Raw genomic sequence first — 19218 nt, forward strand, 5'->3', positions numbered from 1 at the left:
ACACACCTCCTTCAAACACACAAACCCACACACCTCCAAACACACACAGACCTAACACACACACACACTTCCTTCAAACATACACAAACGTCCTTCAAGAACACACCCCCCACCCCAGTATGGGTCTCCGCCTGCAGGGGGCGCTCAGGACAGGGCTGTAAACAGATCCAGTGTGTGCATTTCATTTTTTCTCCCTTCCTCTCAGCTCCAGATCTGGGGCAACCCAGGGTTAGAAGTGTTTGAGGATGGAGGACGCTGGATCAAGTGTCCAGGAATTGTGAGAGTTGAGGCAGGAAGGGGCTGTAAACTAATCCCCTGCCTTTGTGGTGGACAGAGCAGATTAGAAGGCTGAGAGGAGACGAGAAAGGAGGGGAACCATTGTCTGGGACAAAAGCAAGAGAGAATGAGAATTGGGACAGGACCTGGGCTCCCACCCTCACTTACCTGGGGCAGATGAGAGCTCAGGACCGAAAGGAGTCAGAGCTGGGAACCAGCTCACCTCTCAGGCCACCCTGGACCCGGTCCCCCAAGCGCAATTACCGTAACTGTGCTTGGGGGACCGGGTCCAGGGTGGCCTGAGATCCCTTCACAGACATGCCCTCCACGCTGTCACACAGGGCCCCGTGCTTGGGTCATTGCTCTGCTGTTACCATGTTATTTTTTTGGTTGTGTGTGAGTGTGTGTGTTATTTTATTTTATTTTATTTATTTATTTATTTATTTTTGAGACAGGATCTTGCACTGTCACCCAGGCTGGAGTGCAATGGTATGATCTCCATTCACTGCAGCCTCAACTCCCTGGGCTCAAGTGATCCTCCCACCTCAGCCTCCCGAGTAGCTGAGACTACAGGTGCCCACCACCACAACCAGCTAATTTTTAAGTTTTTTAAAAATTAAAATACTTAAAACTTATAGTGAGGTCTCACTATATTGCCCAGGCTGGTCTTGAACTTGCTGAGATTACAGGTGAGAGAGCTGTGTAAAATTTTTTTTTTTTTTTTTTTTTTTTTTTTTTTTTTTTTTTTTTTTTTTTTTTGAGACGGAGTCTGGCACTCTGTTGCCCAGGCTGGAGTGCAGTGACCGGATCTCAGCTCACTGCAAGCTCCACCTCCCGGGTTTACGCCATTCTTCTGCCTCAGCCTCCGGAGTAGCTGGGACTACAGGCGCCCGCCACCTCACCCGGCTAGTTTTTTTGTATTTTTTAGTAGAGACGCGGTTTCACTGTGTTAGCCAGGATGGTCTCGATTTCCTGACCTTGTGATCCACCCGTCTCGGCCTCCCAAAGTGCTGGGATTACGGGCTTGAGCCACCGTGCCCGGCCGTAAAATTTTTAATAATTTTTTTTCACAAAGGGCCCTACATTTTATTTTGCACTGGGTCCTGCAAATTATTTTATTTATTTATTTATTTATTTATTTATTTATTTATTGAGACAGAGTCTCGTTCTGTCACCTAGGCTGGAGTGCAATGTCGCTCTCTTGGCTCACTGCAACCTCCGCCTCCTGGGTTCAAGTGATTCTTCTGCCTCAGCCTCTCAAGTAGCTGGGATTATAGGCTCCTGCCACCACGTCCGGCTAATTTTTGTATTTTTAGTAGAGACAGGGATTCGCCATGTTGGCCAGGCTGGTCTTGAACTCGTGACCTCAGGTGATCCACCCGCCTTGGCCTCCCAAAGTCCTGGGATTACAGGTGTGAGCCACTGTGCCCGGCCGGTCCTGCAAATTATGTAGCCCTTTCTCCCCTTAACCTAGAGGCTAGGGCAGGAGGGGATGAGAGGAAGGGGTCTTTTTCTCAGGGATGCCACAGGGGAGACAAGGCAGCCTTTGCCCAGATGTGCAGGAGGCGGCCCCAGGACTAGAGAGGAGACTGAGCATCCTTGGGTTGGAGGTGCTTCTTGGCCTGAGTGTGACATCTGCAGGGGCCAGGATCTATGGGGTGCATTGTGCTGGAGTGGGCACAGGGGGCACACCAGAGTCTCAGTGATTCTGGGAATGAGGCAGTTGTCAGTCTCTGGTGGGCAGGGATTCTGCTTGAAAGGGAAGGCAGAGGGCCCATCCCACAGATGTCAGATCCTGTGTGTGTCGGCCTCCTTCCCAGTTTCTTATAAATCTAGCAGAGTGGGTAAGTGCACAAACCCCAGAGCCACTCCACCTGAGTTCAGATTCTGGCTCTGCCTTTTACCAATCCTTGGGGAAAGATTTACCCTCTTTGTGCCTTAGTTTCCTCACCTGTAACAGAGGAATGACAATGATGCCCTTGTTAAATGAGTTAATGTATGCAAAGTGCCTAGAACGGCATCTGGCACATAGTAACCATTCAATGGATGTTAGCTATTATTTTTCATTTATTCAACCTATGAATATGTATTAAGCATACACTTAGTAGTAGGCACAGCCGTGCTAGGCGCTGACACTAACTTTCACTACAACAAACAGAGTCCCTGGTCCAGCTGTGGAGATAAATTCTTAGTAACGCCTGAGTGAGCGCCTGGACTCGGGAAATCCTACCACTGACCTGCAGAGCCCTGCTGGCTCAGCCCCTCCCTGCAGTCTCCCACCCTCCTGCTGCAGTGTTTCTCTGTCCTGTGGAGTGAGGAGCTGTGTGAGTCCTCTGGAGGAAGGGGGTGCTTCCAAAGCTTCCCTCCTCCAGTTTCGTCTGCAGCCCTCCTGACCCCAGCAGCTGGAGCTTTAGGTTTGTTCTCCGGTGGAAGTGGGATCAGGAGACCCCGGGCTAGGACCCTGTCTTTGCCGCCAACATGCTGAGTGCCTTTGGACAAGTCCTCTGATGCCTTTGGGTCTGTTTCCTGTGGGGTGAGAGTTCCTGACCCCAGGGTATTATAGAGACAAATAAAGATGCAGAGAGGGGAGAGAGAGAGGAGAAGGAGGAGGAGAGAGAGAGAGAAAGAAAGAGGGGTGGGGGCATGAGTGAGCCGATGATGAGGAGACTGTGATGTGAGGGAGGTGCCAGGGTCCCCTGAGATTTGCAGTGTTGACTCCGTGAGACTTGAGATCCCAGGGGCCGGAACAGGACATGGCCATCATCAGCACCTCGAGGGCTGTGTGCCCAGCCAGAACAAGGCCTCCCATTAACTATGTGCAGCCAGCGGAAAGAGGAATGCCCACCCCCCGCCAGCCGACGCCACGCCAGCCCTCGCCTCGTTGCCCACTCCCCTACTCTGAATGCAGAAGCCCAGGGTGCCACCTCCCCCTCTGCCTGCCCTGCCTCCACCTGCCAGAAAGGATTAGCTTCACTGTCTAGATTGGCATGGGGGTGCAAAGGCACCATGTTGTGGGGCCCAGGGGACCTGCTAGGGGTGGGGCTTGGGGTCAGGATATACCTGGGCTAAGCCCTGGAACCCTGGCATGCCCAGTGCTGATGGACGAATGGCCCTAGAGCCACAGAGGTAGAGTGTGTAGTAAGAGGGGAAGGCTTGGAAGCTCAGAAACTTGGCCTGGGGAGCCCTTCTGACACCTTACTCCAGCCCCTTACCCCTAACCTGGGCTGAGACCTCCAGATGGGCAGATCAAGTCATTACACCCCACCATTTGCTTAGTGTTCGATCCCCCTGGGAATGTGATCACTGGGAAGTTCTTCCCAGAGTTCCTCCTCCTTCCTACTATAATACCCCCGAGTTTCCCTCTTATTTTGGCCAGAGGGGAGACAGCCCAAAGCGAACCCCTTCTTTGTTAGCCCTATAGGCCATAGTGGGGTGACCTGGGTTTCATTTCACTTTCTCTATGAGGAAGTAATCTTGGCCTATAAAGGCAACCTTGGAGATGCCACACCTGCCATCCCCAGGGATCCTGGAGGGACTGCCTCCTGCCGAGGAGGTCAGAGGCCTCTGCCTGCTCCTCCTCAGAAATCCATACGCCCACTCAGCCTGCCTGCCCCATAGTGTTCTGGGCTGCAGCTAGTCCAGGCAACATCTTTGTGAAAAATAGAAAAGGGTGCCCCTTGCCCCAGTAGCCCTGCCATGTAGGGAGCGGGTAGAGTTGATGAGAGGGGCAGGAGCGGATTTTGTCCTCTGGTTGGCCCCTTGGCCAGACACCTTTGTCTAGACCAGGCCACAGTGGGATGTTTCTATGAGTCAGCCTGGTCAATGCTTAGTAAAAAAAAAAAGTGATTTAAAACATATTTATAAAAGATTGCTTAAAGGAGGTTTCTTCTATGGATTCCCCTGGATATCCTAAAGCCTTTCACTCAAAGTATGGTTCACAGCCCAGCAGCATAGCATCAGCATCATCTGGAAGCATGTGAGGAATGCAGAAGCTCAGGCCTCACCCCTAACCTACTGAACCAGTATCTTCATTTTAGGGTTTGCCAAGCACCGCCTCAAGCTTATTCATAGAATAAGTCAGATCATCAGCAGAGCTGCTGGACAGTCACTCTCTACTCCATCTCCTACAGAACTGCTTTTACCTAGTTTCCACTTAGGTGATGCACCATTGGTTTACATCCAGGTCTATAAGAAACAGCCCTTTGGACATCACGGTTGATTTACTGCAAGGATATGGTGAAGAAATGGGTTCAGACCAGAAGCCTGCAGCTCTGGTGGGGAGTGTTTGGAAGAGGCAAGGAAGCATCAGTTTCATTTAGGATGTAAGGGGCTGGCTGAGATGTCTCTTCCTCTAGAAACCTTCCCTAATCCCTCAACTCTGGGGGAGGCCTCCTCTCTGTGTGCCTGCCCTGCCCCAAGGCTCATTCCCCTGGGTTATAATTCCTGGTTACTTGTTGTTTCTCAAACCAGGCTGGGCTCCCCAAGATAGCAGGGGCCTGGCCACCATTGCTCTCCTGGTATCCTCAGTGCTGGCCCAAACCCTCTGCACATAGGTGCTCAAAAATATTGGTGGAATGAGTGAAGAGATGAATGAGTGAGTGAATGAATGAACAAATGCCTGGCCAGAGGCTGGGAGGTACAGAGCAGAAAAACAAAAACCCTAGGCTGGAGCAGATGGACTTATTTGAGAGAGAGGCGGGGAGGGCAGCCCTCTTCAGACCTGGTAGTAGCACTAACCTGGCTCCACCGCAGGCAGGAGCCCGAGGTGTGGCTTCCAACCCAGACGGCTGCGGTGAGGATGGAGTCACGCTGGGGAGCCTCTTAAGCTGCCAGCCAGCCAGCTCGTGGCCAGGCTTGGGTTTCATTAGAGTGAGACATCTGTTCTATAAACCCTTCCACTTAGAAGCTTTTGCCTTTCCTATTCATTCTCTTAATTTTTTTTTTAAAGAAAACTTCTTTTGAAAATTTCCATCGAATTCCAAACAAGCTAGGACGAACAAAGGTATGTGCCTACCCCTAGGCTTGGATAGAGGACTCTAGAGATTTGAGGCTGTGGGTTCTTGAATCTCCACAGCGTGCCTGACACTTGCCTAGGCTCTGAAGATCCAAGGTAAGTAAGACCTGAATTTTGCATTGAGAGAGTTTACGATTGGGTCAGAAAATTACCATCCTGTGCATTAAGCGTGAGGCAGGAGACAAGCATAGGCTGGTCGTGGGGGCACTTAGAAGGCAGGTAGGATGGGGCAGCAGTGGAAAGGAATGTGTCTCATTGTGGAATCCTGTGAAGATCCAGGGAGCTGGGGCCAATGGCCAGGAAACCCTGGGAAGGAAGTCTGGGAACACCAAAGCCCATGGCCATGCCAGCAAATCTCGTGTTTATTGAGCATCTACTATGTGTCAGAGTCTGGGGAAAGTGCTGAGGATACGCAGATGAGTACGATGAAACTATACACAGAAGTAAAAATCCAATTTCAATTTAATGACATAAAAGCTGAGAATAACTCACAGGATTCCATGGGAACCTAGAGGGGAGCCCTCAGAAAGCCTGAGGTTCATGGAAGACTTCCAGAGTTTGTTTTTTTGAGAGAGTCTCACTCTGTTACCCAGGCTGGAGTGCAGTGGTGTGATCTTGGTTCACTGCAACCTCTGTCTCCCAGCCTCCCAGGTTCAAGCAATTCTCCTTACTGAGCCTCCCAAGTAGCTGGGATTACAGGCATGTGCCACCACACCCGGCTAATTTTTATATTTTTGTAGAGATGGGGTTTTACCATGTTGGCCAGGCTAGTCTCAGACTCTTAGCCTCCAGTGATCCGCCTGCCTTGGCCTCCCAAAGTGCTGGGATTACAGGCGTGAACCACTGCGCCCGGCCCAGTGTTTGTTTTTTTAAACTAAATATAATATACATAATAGAAAAGAGTACATATCATAAGTGTATAGCTTGATACATTTCCATAAGCAAATACACTTGTGTAACCAGCACCTGGACCAAGAAAGAGAACGTCATCAGCTTTCCAGAAGCACTCCACCCCCATGCCCTCTGCTGGTCACTACCCTCCCCCACAAATATAGCGACGATCATGATTTCTAATAACATAGGTAGGCTGTGCCTGTGTTTTGAACCCTATTATAAATGGGGCATTATTTTGCATCTGGCTTCTTTCCCTCACCATGTTTAAGGATTCACCCATGTTGTTGCTGGTGGTCATGGTTTGTTCATCCTCATTGTGGCATGGTACTCACTATGGGTTAATACAACCGAGTTTACCCATTCCACTGGTGATGAGCAACCGGACATGTTCCAGTTGGGAGTACCGTGGATAGCTGTGCTACAAGCAGTTTTGTACGGTTGTCTAGTGAGCATACGGATGTGTTTCTGTTGGTTAAGTCCCCGGGAATGGAATTGCTGATCAGAGTAGATCCGAGGGAGTCTCAAGGGGGTGAGAATGACTTTCCTAGGTGAAGAAGTGTGGGATGGGTCATTGGCTTGGGCCAGTGATGGAGGGCGAGCAGAGGGAGGGGCAGGAGGAAGCCACAGTGGGAAGAGGGGCTCTGCTGACTGCTCCCCACTTACCTGGGTTAGTTTCCAGTGGCTGCCGTAACAAAGTACGGCAAACTGGGTGGCCTAAGTTTATTCTTTCACAGTTCTGAAGGCCAGAAACCCAAGATCAAGATGTCAGCAGGGACACATTCCTGTCAATGGCTCTAGGGGAGAACCCACTGCCTGCCTCTTCCAGCTTCTGGTGGTTACCACATCACTCCAATCTCCGCCTCTGTCTTCACCTCACCTTCTTCTCCGTGTGTGAGCTCTGCGTGTCTACACAAGGGCAATTGACATTGGATTTAGAGCCCACTCAGATAATCCAGGGGAATCTCCTCATCTCAAGATCTCTTTCTTAGCTACATCTGCAATGGCCCTTTTTCTAAGTAAGATCATATTCACAGATTCCAGGGATTAGGAGGTAGACACACCTTTAGGGGGGGCCACCATTCATCCACCACACTTTCCCTCATTCCCATGCTAACACCCCCAGCTCATTTCCCCGCTTTGCAAAGCTCTGAGGCAGGCCACTTTCTAATGGCAAATCATGTCCTTCTTGGCCAGCTCAGGCCAAGCTTCCTCCAGGAAGCCCTCCCTGACCCACAGGTACTTGAGATTCCTCCAGCACTAATGTACAAGGCTCTGTCCAGCAGTATCTGTGGTTCTGAATCTCTCCTCAGACCGAAGTTTCCTGAGGGCAGGGAACACACACTGTTCACAGGGGCACACAAACTTTCTCCAGTGCTCATCCAGGACTCTGCATAAACCGGCTCTGGCAATAAGGAACTTGGGCTGAAGGCACCTTTCCAACAGTGTCTGGTCCAGCCCAGGGCACCATGCCCAGTAATAGCCCCGATGTCCAACACTTCCCCATGTCCTCTCCTCCCCCTAGACACTGCCACCTTAGGGGTCCTGGCTGTTACTTCGTCCCAGGGCCTGACTGGTAGTCTTAGTTACACACACAACACAGGGGAGGGAGGAAGGAGCTTGGGGCAAAGGGAGGGAGCCTAGCCCTTTGCCTTTCCTTGGAGAAGGCAAAGGAGACAGGAATGCCTTTGGCTGGGAGACCCTGGCCAGAGATCAGAAGATCAAAGGATGAGAAGATCAGGGGCGAGGCAGGTGGCACTCACTTGGAGGCACCAGAGAGAAGCGGCAGCTGCTGCCTCCTAAGGGCAGGGCTGACCCAGAACGCCCTCCTCTACCCCCAGCCTCCCCAGCCCATCTTCCCTAACTTTATGGCGCTGCTTCTCCACCAGGAGGGGCTCCGTGGGTTGCATGCCTGTGAGGAGAGGGACTTCCACTGACATTCATGCTACACCCGTGGGTTCTCCCATTTAAAGCTCACAACATATTAGATACTATTTTATAGATGCAGAAACTGAGGCACAGAGAGTAAAGGAACTAATCCAGTATCAAACAACTGCTAAGTGTTAGGGCCAAGATACAAACTCTGGCAGTCTGACCCCAGAGCCACTGAGGACTACACCATAAGGGCAGGCAGAGAACTCGTACTTAGTTCAACTGCAGCATGAGGGAGTGAGGCTAGGTATCAGGAAGAACTTCTTGCGGGACAGGGATTTTAGATCCAGATCTTGGATCTAGTCTTTCCATAGCTCTGATGAACCAAATAGTTCGGGAGTTAGGGAAGAGGGTAGATGGGTGGGGCGCTATCCAAAGCGAAGGGCATACGAGAGAAGCGGCAGAACCAGAGAGGATCAGTGCGGAGGGTGGCGGGCACTGGACCGCGGAACTGGCATTCGAAGCCCCAGAGGCCGGATGGTCTCAGAGGGAGAGGGCCGCTTAACGCGGGCGGGACAGAACCTCCCCTGGGCCGGGAGTGCAGGGCGCGGTGCGCCCAGGTGGGCTTGGAGGGAGGAGTGCCGAGCTCCGGAAAGTTCCACAGGTCCTTCGCAGTCCTGGGGAGCAGGACCCAGAGGCCGACGCGACGGGTGGGGCGCTAGCCCGGCCGGCCCTAATCCCCCTCCATTGTTCCGGGAGCTGAGGCCGCCTCCCCACTTCCGGACCCTTTCAGTCATGGGGCGGGCGACGCTGGCAACGGCGGGCAGGGGCGCGGCCAGGCGGGCTGGGGTGGGCAGGGGCGCGCGCCCGAGGTTTGTCCCGGCTCCTGGGGCCGCCGCTTCGCTCCCAGGTACGTGCGTGGAGCTAGGGGCTCCACTGAACCACCTGGTGTGGGTTCGCGCTGCCACTACTTAACTTTGTGACACAGCGGGAAGTAACTTGATATTTCCGAATCTCCGTTTCTTCATTTGGAATGGGAATAAATAATGCTTCGCTCCCTGACCTGTTAAAAAGGATGAAATTAAATGAAACCAAGAATGTCCAAGAGCTCTATAAAATGCAGAGACGTGGAGTGGGGGTCTGGAGAGGCGGAGAGGTGGCGAGACACCTTAATTTTGCAGAACCTCATCTGTAAAATGGGTCAATGAAGTCTTTAGCACAGTGTGTGATCCAGCAAACGTAGCTCTTTTTATTATATGCTTTGAACTTTATCTTCTGCTCTTTTCCCCTAGATTCAAATAGAGTCTGGGATCCCGTCCAATTTAGAAAACCCTCTGGCTAGGGTAGGGGTAGATGGTGTTTGGGTGCACCTCCGGCTGTGCGTGCGTGTGTGTGTGTGTGTGTGTGTGTGTGTGTGTGGGTGGGTGAGTTGAGTTGCTGGGTTGGGAAGGAGGGTGCTCTGATGTAAAAGAAAAGCTTCCATCTGGGATGGGGCTAGTGAAGGTGATGGGGGTGGTGACGGTGGCACTCTGAATAGAGAGGGCTTTCTCCAGTTTTCCACCCCCAGACACACCCTGCCTATTTATCCACGAAATAAAGGCAGCAGGACAAGGAGCTTCAGCTAAACAAACAAGGCTCCCTAGTTCTTCCCACCTGCACCAGCTCCACCCAGTTCCTCTCCTGGGGGCCCTGGCTGGGAGCTTAGAGATTTCCATCCGAGGAGGGAAGTGCAGTTTTTACCCATGGAGAGGTCTGATCTAATGGGATGTCTCAGTCCTTCTCTCTAAGGGGCTTCCAGTCTGATAGGGTAGACAGAATTCACACCCACATACCTCCACACACAGAAACGGCCCTCCTAGACGGAGCTGGAGATCAGAATGAGGGCTGGAAGAGACGCTGGTGAGCCAGGGAGACCAGGCTTAGCAGGATAGAGCGGGCAAGTCCTCTAATGCACAGCCACTGCCGTTTGCATGTGCTGGATCCATTCAATTTCCCTCCTGCCTCAGAATCTGTCTTCCTTCCCTCTTAAATCCCTTGTCCAGGGCCCGCAGGTGGGGTGCCCACTCCTCGGAAGCTGTAGAAAATGGGCCTTGAAGCTGTGTGTGTATGTGACAAGGACAGACAACTGGGAGCCGTGTCTGGGGCCTGTCTGGGGAGACCAGCCGCATGAATGAGCAACCTGAGATTAGGAGATGACAGTTTGTAATCGAGGACAGGATCATGTGGCCTCACTTTGTGACTGAACCTGCAGAGATCAGAGTCAAAAGGCCAAAGGGATTAGTCTGAGGAAGCCCTGTGACACGTATGTCCCAGTCCCAGCACTTGTCACTCAGCCTTGTAATTGTCCACTCTGTTTGTTGTCATTGTCCCCACTTAAGTTGACTCTTTGGGGACAGGGAGCATCTGCGATTGGATTTTGCCGCTTCATCACCTAGCATAGTGCCTGATGTATATTAGGGTGCTCAATAAATGTTGAATGGACAAAAGGCTGCATGACTAAGTGGTTGAAGGTTGGAGACTTCTTGCAGGAGGAGGTACTTGAACTGGGCTTCAGTAAGTGGTCGAGTCGGGTGGTGATGCTCAAAGGTAACGTTTGTTGGTTACTTACCATGTGCTAGGCACTGCCTAAGCACTTTACCAGGGAGGAAATTAAGACAGAGAGAGGTGAAATAATTGTCCAAAATCATATAGCCAGTAAGTGGCAGAGCTAGAAATCAAACACAGGTCAGTCTGACAACAGAGTCTGTACCATTGCTGCCCAATAGAATGCTCTGCGATGATGGATGTGTTCTAGAACCGTGCTGTGCAATACTGGAGCCACTAGCTTTGTGTGGCTATTGAGCCTTGAAATGTGGCTAGTGCAGCTAAGAAACTGCATTTTAAATTTAATTTTAATGAATTTAAATATAGTCACAAGTGACTAGCGGCCACTGCGCTGGACAGTATAGGTCTCGCATTGTCTCTCAGAGAGGCGGTAGAGAGGAAAGGGGGCCCAGAAACAGTCCCCCATATCTTCATTGGTCTCCAGAGGCTTTGCCCTGTCATGCTCCTGGGCTGTTCTCCGTTCACACTGTGGCCCCGGCTGGGCCTGGGAAGCCTGGGTCCCTTTAACCTCTCTGCCTGTGGGTGGCATGGCTTGGCAAGGAGGAAGGGGCCATTGAAGGAGAAGCACACACACACATTATGCAATCCCTGTGCTATGCTTTGCTCTCAAGAAACTTCTCCTGGCTCTGTGCATGGGCAGGGGAACACCTCCCCAGGCTCTCTGACAGCCACAGCTAATTGCATGGGGGCAGGAGTGGCCCTTTGCACCTGACCTGCTGTAACACTTCTGACTGGGATTCAGGAACTTGTGTGGGCCACTCCAGTTTAGCAGCTGTGCTGGGGAGAGCCAGAGATGTCCCCTCAGTCTGGGATGGGCCTAACCCTCCCAAGAGGATTCGCCTGCAGTGCTGAGGGTGGGGACTGGCCCCAGAACTGTCTCTATCTCCTTGCTCTGCCCAGGGGTCCACACCCTTGGCATGCTGTTGCTGTCAGATTAACCCCTTTCAGTAAGAAGAGGTCGGAACAATACGATTTAAGCTGAAGTTGGTTCCTATGGTGGTGCCAAACCATGATTTCCCAAATCTAGCATTTTTGAGAGAGAGGAACCTCTTCTGGGTCTCGTCCCTCCCTGACCTTCTTTCTCTACCATCAGGGCTTTAGGAGACCCACATCACATCAATGAAACATCATGATGTGGTGGACAGTCTCTGATTTCTGACTTCCATGGTCTTTTAACTCAGGGCAAACAAAACAAAACTAACAAAAAAACCCCACCTTTTCGTTCCTCTCACCTGACTTTTAGGAATGTCTTCCCCTGCCTTTATCTCTCCCAGCTCCACCTGAATGAATTGGGTCACCTTCTGGCAACACTGTGGGTGCCCAGCGTCTCCCTGGCTCAGTCTGACCTGCACAAGCTTTGCCTTTGCTTAGCAACTGCCAGGGACTTGCTCTCCCCTCATAAATAACCCCCCACTCCAGGCACCCCTCCAGCTTCTCTTTTCCTATCTTCCCCCACATCCGTCCTCTCCATCACAGGCCCTCCTGCCACTCCAGGCAGTCTGGGAGACATTCCTTTTACCAATAAGGGAGCCAAGAAAGGACAAAATAAAGCAATAGCCCTTTTATTTAAAAATACAGCATTGTTCTCACGCAGGACTTTGTGCAAAGCCAGAGAGAGAACAGGTTGTGCTCTTATGTGTGTGTGAAAATAGACACACATTTTCCTGATGGGAGTACACTCCCTTGTTTGGATATTTGTGAAAATTGCAAAAAATCTGAGAGAACTTTGTGTCATCTTGTGTGTTTGGAATCTCAAAGATGATAGCTAGTATTCAAGTCATATCTGATAAGAAGGTGTCATCTAAAGTGGGGAGGCTGTGCTAGAAACCAAGATCAATCTGGTGGGGGTGGAAAGAGCATCCCCCAGGGTTTTGGGAGACCTACTTGTAACACCCACTCTGCCATGAACGTGTCATGTGTCCTTAGGTAACTCTGTTCCTCTGAGTCTGTTCCTGCACTAGCAAATTAAAGGAGTGTAGGTAGAGGAAAGTGCCTGTTATTCAGGGGGTGTTTGGAAATGCACGGGGTGTTTTTCTTCATTTAAAATTCTCTTTTAAGACAGAAAGTCTCAGTCTGTTGTCCAACCTGGAGTGCAGGGGTACTACCCTAGCTGACTGCAGCTTCAAACTCCCAAGCTCAGAGGATTCTCCTGCCTCAGCCTTCCAAGTAACTGGGACTCTAGGTGTGTGCCACCGTGTCTGGCTAGTTTTTAATTTTGTATAGGAACAAGGTCTCACAATGTTGTCCAGGCTCATGCAGTGTCTTTGATGGTCACAATAATAGGGAGATGCTCCAAACATTTATGAGCAAGGCCAGAGAAGCGAAAAGCTCTGCAGCGAGTGGGACAGCCCCGTCCAGTGAAGAACTGCCCATCTGCAATGCCGATGGAGCCCCCACAAGTAACATGAGGTGCTCTCTGGTGCTTTCCTCTCTGAACTTAGTTCTGTGGGCTGCTCACGTCTCATCCATGCCCCGCCTCATTCTGCCCGGGAAGCCTTCCCTGCTCACCCTCTCTCCTGAGTGTCTGTTGTACTCTCTAGTCTGGGCACATGTTCTAGAACCTAATTGGGACGGTGGCTGCAGAACAAAGCAGAGCACATATGTGGAGGTTTGCAGTCCCTTTGTGAGTAAACAGTCCTTCCCCAGCAACACTGTCAACTCCTTGATGGCCCAGACCTTGCCCTGGGCTTTGTCTCTATCTCACGCAGCACTGAGCTCAGCACACAGAAGCCTGTGGGAAAACAATTTCATGACTTTCAGGGCTGGCCGGGAACTTAGCATTCATCTAATGGAACCAGGTCCTCTGATTCCAGATTCTGTGTTATTTCCTCTCTGCCCCATCACCTGCTTCTGTTGTTGACAGAAGAATTCAGCAAGTGTTCTCTGAGCACCAAATGGTCTCCGTGGTGGCCAGCCTGTTTCCTGGCTCTTTTCAGTGGGAGAGAACCCCACCTTTGGACTGTCAACAGTGGCCTGTTCTGCTCCTTGCCAACCCACGAGCTGTCTCCTGACATGGCAGGATATGTGCCCGGCCCAGCCTGGCCCTCATGGGGAGGGGTTGCTGCTGAAGGTTGTCTGGGCAGCCCGTTAAGCACTAGTCAGAGACTGAGAGGAGAATGCTCGGGAGAAAGCTGCTGGTCCACTGCAGGAGCCAAGGGATTATTTGGAGGAGGACCTCACTTTAATTTCTCTAGAGGATGCCTGATTAAGAGAACAGTGAACATTGTGAGCGACAGCCTTCATTGATTGGGTGCTAGCTTGGAACTAAGCATATGGTAGTTTCTTTATAGAGGTTAGGCCCTTGTAGCAGCTGGGGGAGACATTGACACTAGGCAGTAGGAAGAACTTCCCTAGAGTAAAGGCTCGGCCACAGGAACATCACCTGTCTATGTCTCTAATGCACTCATTTGGATATTTATTGAGCATCCCATTTCAGGCACCCTGGTAGGACTGGAGGATACACAGATGACTAAGGTTAAGTCCTTGCCTTGAAGAAACACATAGTCATCTGTGTCATTCTATAGTAATAATTATAATTCAGTTAGATGAGTAGAATATTAATAATAAGGCATAGTTATTGAGCACTGGGTTTTATTTATTTATTTATTTTTGAGACAGAGTTTCTTTCTTGTTGCCCAGGCTGGGGTGCAGTGGTGTGATCTTGACTCACTGCAGCCTCCTCCTCCTCCCGGTTTCAAGTGGTTCTCCTGCCTCAGCCTCCCAAGGTAGCTGGGATTACAGGTGCCCATCACCATGCCTGGCTATATTTTTGTATTTTAAGTAGAGATGGGATTTGGCCATTTTGGCCAGGCTGGTCTCGAACTCCTGACCTCAGATGATCCACCCTCCTTGGCCTCTCAAAGTGCTGGGATTACAGGTGTGAGCCACCACACCCAGCCAGCACTGTGTTTTATATTTATTGACTTATTTATCTCACACTACAACCTTTTTTTTTTTTTGAGACAGAATCTTGCTCTGTCGCCCAGTCTGGAGTGCAGTGGCGTGATCTCGGCTCACTGCAACCTCCGCCTCCTGAGTTCAAGTGATTCTCCCTGCCTCAGCCTCTTGAGTAGCTGGGATTACAGGCGCCTGTCACCAGGCCTGGCTCATTTTTGTATTTTTAGTAGAGACGGGATTTCACCATGTTGACCAGGCTGGTCTTGAACTCCTGACCTCGGGTGGTCCACCCGCCTCAGCCTCCCAAAGTGTTGGGATTACAGGCGTGAGTCACCGTGCCCGGCCCACACTACAATTCTTGTGAGGTAACTAGTGTCATTATTTCAATATCACAGGTGAGAAAATGGAAGCTTACAGATGGGAAGTGATGTGACCAGGGTCACACAGCTAGTGAGTGTTGTGCTGGGGGGATAACAAAGGCAGGTGCCGTCCTACATGCATGATAAGTGCTCAGTAAGCACTGTTGAGTGATCCTATGCAAAATACCATGGGGACAGGCAGTGCTGGGAGCACCTCACAGAGGAGGGGACTGTGGGGCATAGCCAACCCCAGGGGTCACCTCCTGGCCACTGTAGCTGACCTTTTCTTGGAAGTAGATCTTAAGTGCTCCTATTAGACACACACACACACACTCACACACATTCACACACACACACTATGTGAGGTGATGACTATCTTAATTAGTTTGATTGTGCTGATTATCTCACAATGTATACAGAGATTAGATCATCAAGTTATATGCCTTAAATCTATACATAAATGAAATAACTGGCTTTTTCCTGGCTGCAGAGATGGGCAACCTGAGTCCACAATGGGACAGTGGAAAAGGGGTTTCTGCCCCTCTGGCCTCTTCTCCAGCAGGGAAGGTGGGCACAGTTCCCCCAGGTCCACCCCAGGGGACCCAGGGGCTTGTCTTTCACTGCTTCTTCCTCCCATAGGAAAAATTCAAACAAACCCAATCCCCTCGGGCCTTTAGATATGAGCCAGATTGCCTCAGCGGAGGGTCTCCTGTGATCCCAGCCCCTTTCAGCTGCTCTCTGACCCGTTCCCCAGCATCCTCCCTCTTATCAAACCTGTTCCCTGTCTCCATGGTGACACTGCCTTACCCAGTTTCCTTGGGTGGTCTGGTTGCCTCATAGGGTGAAACTCTGAGAACATTTTCCTCATGTGCAGCCAGAAACTCCCACTTCGCATGCCCAGGACTGCCCCTCTCTTCTCTCCTCTCCATTCCCCTCCTGCAAGCCTCTCCCTGAGACATTTCCCATCCCCACCCCATCATGGCTGCGTCCAGTTGAGAGGACTCGTAGCCCCTCTGGGTATCCCAAGGGCTCCCAAGAAGAAGGCTTCAGAATGAAGTCACAGCCCATCATCTCAATCCCCTCGCTGTACATGCATAGGTACAGATAAACACATGTGCCCTCACACATGACATACACATGCCTAGCACCCTCAAAACAAGTACATCCAAGAGCCCAGGTATCCCAACCCATGACCCCCACTTCTTGTACATATCTACAAGTTCATGCAGCCCAGTGAATGTAGCCACAACCAAACCCCAAGCACCCAAGGATCAAGGTGTACTCTTATTTCCCCTGGGTCCAGGCATAGCCTGAATGTTTGAGCTGTGCTCTCTGAGTTGCACAAAAAACCAGCTGCACAGCCAACCTCCCAGGACAGTCATATGTCAGTAGGAACCACCAACATGACAGAGCAACCTCTGTGTTTGCAGTTTCTGTGTGTCAGTTCCTTCCCTGTCATTGTGCAGGCACAGCCTCCCCACAGCAGGGCCCGGTGCCTCTTGCCAGGGCCCTTAGCCATTCCCAGGGCCCGTGGCATTGGCTTGGTGGCTCTCGGCCTTGAAATCCCCACTTCACCTCCCGCTTCCAGCTCTGCACGCTCCTCTTCCTTCCCCTTCCCCTGGCACCAGCCTTACTCCTTTTCCTTTTGTGAGAGAGCTAGCCCTGAATGGGGTTCCCTCCACCCTTGAACAGTTGAAATTCGCCTCCTTGCCCCACCCCAGCCCCTTTACTGAGCGCTGCAGCTGGGCTTTGTGTTGTCTTGGGGCAGGATATGGGGGGGTGGAGGGGTTCAGGCCCCCTCCTCCGCAGGGGAGAACAATGAGGCCGCTAGTCAAGGTGGTGGGGCACAGGGAGTGGGTGGGGTGGGGGCCATGGAAGGACATCAGAGCCTCTGCGGCCGGCCCCTGGAGGGACAGCTGAGTGATGAGGCCTGAGTCACATGCCCTGAGTGCTCCTTGGACTCCCGCTGCGTTCCTGTCGAGACACATCCAGAAATGCACAGGGTAAATATTTAGAGGTAATCATTTTTTTTTCGGCACCTCGAGCCTCCTGCCTTGCTGAGAATGAGCCAGGGGTGGGACACCAGGGGGAGGAGTCCAATCCGGCCTAGCTTCTGCAGCTTGGGCTTCTGTGGGCGTCGCCCTACGTTCTCCTGACACTGTCCAGTGTGCTCCTGCACCTTCGCATTTCAGCCACAGTCCGAGGCTAGTGGGGCCTGAAAACATCCTGAGGACCAAACCCTGGCTTAAAATCCATCAACAGGCTGGGTGCAGTGGCTCACTCTTGTAATCCCAGCACTTTGGGAGGCCAAGGCAGGCGGATCACTAGAGGTCAGGAGTTCGAGACCAGCCTGGCCAACATGGTGAACCACATTTGTACAAAAATACAAAATAGCAAAATACAAAAATAGCCAGGTATGGTGGCAGGTGCCCATAATCCTGCTACTTGGGAGGCTGAGGCAGGAGAATCACTTGAGCCCAGGAGGCGAAGATTGCAGTGAGCCAAGATCACACCACTGTACTCCAGCCTAGGTGACAACAGTGAAACTCTGGAAAAAAAATCCATCAGCAAACTCTCTCGGTTCTGCCTCTCCCCCACCTTAAACTGTGGCCACAGCACACCAGCTGCAGCTTCTGCGGAGCCCTGTTTCTAGACCCGCAAGCCCAGAGGTGACCCTACTGTTTCCACAGGGGAGCAGGGAGGGAACGGTAGATGAGAAGCAGCGCTGGGTGCAGCATGCCAGTTCCTTGGTTCTACCCTGCACGGAATGTCTCCCTTCCTTGGAGGACATGGAGTCCGGAGCCCAGGCTTTATCAAAGATAAAACATTTGAGACTAAACAGTCTTTTTATAGATTGGAACAGGACTCCCAAGCACACGCTCTCCCGGCTGTTCCCCAGCCTGCCTTTCTGGGCACACACAGAAAGCACATGCATTTCTTGCGAGGAAATGGAGACACTGAGGTTTGAGGGTGACAGTGCATGTCTAGGGAAAGGAGAAAGCCTCAAGAAGGGTTGGGGGCAGTGCCCAGCCTTGTGGTGTCTGGTCTGGGCCCACCTCTGTACCCCCTCAGGGAAGGGGCAGGGAGAGATGAGAATCAGGTATTAGGATTTTGAAGTAGGATGGAACCCAAATGTGCCAGGCACACACACAGTCTCACACAGTGTTGCTCACCCAGGCACAAACTGTGAAGAAGATGCCAACACAGGGTGGGACCCACAGAGGAAGGTACCAACCCCTCTCTACTACTTTCCTCCTTCCATCTTTCCCTCAGTGTCCTGTGGGCAAGTGTCCCAGCCCCACAGGCCTGTGGAAAAGGCACCAGCCCCTCTCCCACTGGCCTGTGGGGCTGGGACACTTGCCCACAGGACACTGAGGGAAAGGTAGGAGGGGAAAAGCAAATATGTACCATGTCCGTACTATTTATTAGGCAGTCTGTAAACATTAGCTCACTTAATCTTTACAAGCACCCTACCAGCTTGGTGCTGTCCTATTTTTATAGATGAGGTCAACTAGGGGCCCAGTGGTCAAGGGCCCAAGATCTGACAGGTAACTGCAGAGGAGAGATGTGACCTCAGGGCCTTTTGACTTCAAAGCTCAGTGCTCCTTTCTCTTTGTTTTCTTGAGTGTAAAATGGAGATAATGATGGAAGCTAATTTGGGGTTATTATGAGAATGGAGGGAGGTTGTTTGGATAAAGGTTAGCTGGTGTCTGACACAGAGTAGGCCTCCAGTAAATGCCAAGGTAATTATTGTGATTATTTTGTGTTCAGGGCCTCTAAGAGGACAGTGACACTGAAACCCCCCACAGGGTCTGTCAGATAATATGGGCTTAAGATAATCTAGGCTATGGATCCGCAGAGGGACTGGGATGCTTACACCCCTTGGGAATCTAGTGGTGTGCCAATTCTGTGATGTGCCAAGGGTCAAGTCTTCCAGGTGGACTAAGGCAGTGGTCCCTAACCTATTTGGCACCAGGGACCAGTTTCATGGTAGACAATTTTTCCACAGATGGGGGTGGAGTGTGGGGGATGGTTTTGGGGTGAAACTGTTCCACCTCAGATCGTCAGGCATTAGTTAGAGTCTCATAAGGAGCGTACAACCTAGACCCCTCGCATGTGCAGTTCACAGTAGGGTTTGCGCTCCTATGGGAATCTTATGCTGCCTTGGCTGATCTGACAGGAGGTGGAGCTCGGGTGGGAATGCTCACCCGCCCGCTCAGCTCACCTCCCTCTCTATGTTCCACCTGGTTCCTAACAGACCAAAGCCTGGTTCCGGTCTACTGCCCTGGGGTTGGGGACCCCTGG

At 51.5% G+C, this 19218-nt stretch overlaps 1 protein-coding gene across 2 annotated transcripts in view; it reads left to right on the forward strand.

Annotated features, from left to right (window-relative positions):
• The window catches only part of LGR6 (leucine rich repeat containing G protein-coupled receptor 6), a 124219-nt gene that overhangs the window by 11057 nt on the left and 93944 nt on the right, over window positions 1-19218 (forward strand). The gene's annotated exons all lie outside the window — the stretch shown is intronic.

This window comes from Rhinopithecus roxellana, chromosome 1, assembly GCF_007565055.1.
Source record: "Rhinopithecus roxellana isolate Shanxi Qingling chromosome 1, ASM756505v1, whole genome shotgun sequence".
Lineage (NCBI taxonomy): Eukaryota > Metazoa > Chordata > Mammalia > Primates > Cercopithecidae > Rhinopithecus > Rhinopithecus roxellana.